The sequence below is a fragment of the Pteropus alecto genome, unplaced genomic scaffold (assembly GCF_000325575.1).
Source record: "Pteropus alecto unplaced genomic scaffold, ASM32557v1 scaffold76, whole genome shotgun sequence".
In the NCBI taxonomy this organism is placed as follows: Eukaryota; Metazoa; Chordata; class Mammalia; order Chiroptera; family Pteropodidae; genus Pteropus; species Pteropus alecto.
Window position 1 is genome coordinate 21577738 of NW_006443138.1, and position 3060 is coordinate 21580797.

Genomic DNA, 3060 nt, shown 5'->3' on the forward strand with positions numbered 1-3060 from the left:
AATATTCATTCTATAAGATTATTTTTTAACTCCGAAGTCTGATTGAAAAGGGGCTGTGGCAAGACATATTAAAAGAACAATTGAGATCAACTGATCTCTAATATTCCTTCTAGGTCTTAAAGTTTGAGAGCTCAAAAACATTAAACTCACCCCGTCTCCTTCAGGTCCTAATCACTTTTCACACATTTTTTTATCTCCCACATATATTTATAAAAGAAAAATATATAAAACATTACATCTTCCAAATTCAGGAGGTCTGCATCTAATACTTAGAGTGGCTTCTCCATGACACGGTCTGCATAACACTGACAGCTGTTTATTAAATTCATTCCAATCTCATTTCTGAGAGTCAAACAAGTCTTTCCTCAAATCATGGCTCTGCCATTTACTGATGGTGTGACTTAGGGCAAGTTGTTAAGACTCTCTGAGTCTCAACTTTCTCATTTGTAAAATAAGCACTCCAATGCCTACTGACATTCATTCATCCAACAAGTACTTTCCCTTGGGGAATGACCGAAGGAACTAAGACATATTACTGGAATAAGAAAACAGGTATTGGGTGCACTTTGTGGTCTCTTCAATAAGTAGCAGAAGGATCAACAGGTAGAAACAGTAGGAAGAATGACTCTAGAGCAAGAAAAACTACATACTAGCTGAAGCCACCTTGCAGTGAGCAGAATGTTCTTTTCCAGAATATATTCCACAAAGAGCCACTTGACTATAGGTGCGAATTTGTTCCCAAAAGTTTCCTGCACTAGCAAATAGGTTAGAGGGAAAGAAAACCTCCTTCCAACTCCTTCAATTATTGCATAAGATATGAATCCACCCAAAATATATAACTAACTAGTCTGGCCCATTGAGAAATGAGGTTGTTCTAATATTATTTAGAAGTTTCTAGTTCTAGTTTCCCTTCATTGGTCTTCTTTCCTATGGTTTATGCTTCTGCCAGTGGTTCTGAGGATCTCTTTTCTGCAACAGAGAAATATCTTTTGAAAAGCAGTAAATGACTAATGAGATGATGCAAATAATTTATGTGGCAGATTAAATGGGATGAGGACTTAACAATATTAAATCAAATTCCAATCAGGGGTCAAATGCTGGGTGATTTAGAAAAAGAAAACACTTTCAGTAACTGTGTAACTAGTACTTCCATTTTGTTACATATTGTAGTAGGCAGAATGATAGCCCCTCCACCCCCAAAGGTCCACAGAACCCATGAATATGTTACTTTACATAGCAAAAGGGAGTTGCAGATATGATTAAGGTTATGGTCTTTGAATGAGGGAGTAGTCCACATTAGATTGGGATGGGATGGGATCAATCTAATCACATAAATCCATAAAATTAAAGAACTGTTCCTTGCTATGGTCAGAGAGATGCAACAGTACTAGTTTTGGAGAAAGAAGAAAGGGACCATAAGCCAAGGAATGCAGGTGGTTTCCAAAGGTTGGAAAAGGCAAATAAATCAGTTTTTCCCTAGATTTTCCAGAAAGGAACACAGCCCTGGCAATGCCTTGATTTTAGCCCAGTGAGACCCATGTTGCCTTCTGACCATCTGCAACTTAAGGTAATAAATTTCTATTGTTTAAGCCACTAAATTTGTGGTAATTTGTCATAGTAGCAAGAGAAAACTGATGCACATATTGAGATATTTCTTACTTATGCTCTGCTCTCCAGTCCGAGTTCTGCTCAAAGGAACAATACCTTATAAACCCTGTATATAAATGGCTTTTGAATTTTATTAACAATATGTATCATTTGAATAGTATTTTGTCACATAAGATAGGCAGTCCGTGGGTCAATATTCCCATTTAATAGATATGGAAACAGAGATTGTGTCAGAAAGTGCCTTGCTCAAGGCTGCAGAGCTGATAAGACAGTGGTTGGGCTGGAATATGAATTCTTGCCTTCTAACTCCTCCAGTTTTTTTCCATGACACCAACATTGTCTCAAACACTATTGCACAATACTCTCATACCACGGTTTGAGGCAGAAAAACACTCTGATGCCTTTACCTTTATTTCATGGATGCAAAAACTCTTGTTGCAGAGGAGTTAAGTGATCAATAGTGAAGCCAGGACAGGAACTTCTCACTTTTGCTTGTACTCCAGTGCTCTTGCTGATTTTCATATCCACCTATAATATATGGTATATATACCCAGGTACAGAATATGCAGGAATTTTTATAAAAGGTGAGAAAATAGGGTTTAGATAAAAATAAACTTGATTTATAACAGTAGTGACTTATAACAAGTTACTAATCTCCTTGTCTCAGTTTTCTCATTTGCAAAATATAAATAGTAATACTTATGTGACCAAATTGTTGAAGAATTTAATGGCGCTATTGCCCTTAATGAAGCCCCTGGCATATATGCATATGTAGGCATGTCAGTATGTCACATCAATTTTGTGACTACTTTGTGTCCTCCTCATAAACAAATAGAATCTGAATTTTTAATCTGGCAAAAGTTGCTGAATCTCAGCTCCAATCAAATTAATGAATTCAATTTGAAAGAGTTAAGGGGGAAACATTATGTTCCCCTCACTACCGTGGATGAATAAATTTGTAGTGATTGTTTTGCCTTCCTGAGTCCAAAAAAAACCAAACCCAACAAACCAAAAAAAACTCATGTGAATATAAAAATTGTATTTACACTTCCAGAATTCCATTTATTGAGACACACAAAAAAAATAAACTACAACCTCAATGAACTTTCCCAAGAGATATTGCAATCCTGTTAAAACCTGTTCTGTTTGTATGCATCTCATCAAATCACTTGAAATTGAACAGATCGCTCTCAAAATGCTGGACAAATTTATTTTCACAATCGTTTAAAAATATAATAGTGCTTGCAATACCTTTAGAAGGAATTTCTGTGAATCAGCACAAACTTACTCTCTAATATAAAAAATATATAGTATTTTATTAAAATTATGTTAATATTAATAAAATATTATATAAAAAGGACAGAATTTTTAAGAAAATGCCTTTATTTAATTGGAAATGAGACTGAATATTGTGTTTTTATTGTAGTATAAAGATCTAATTATTTGGAATAT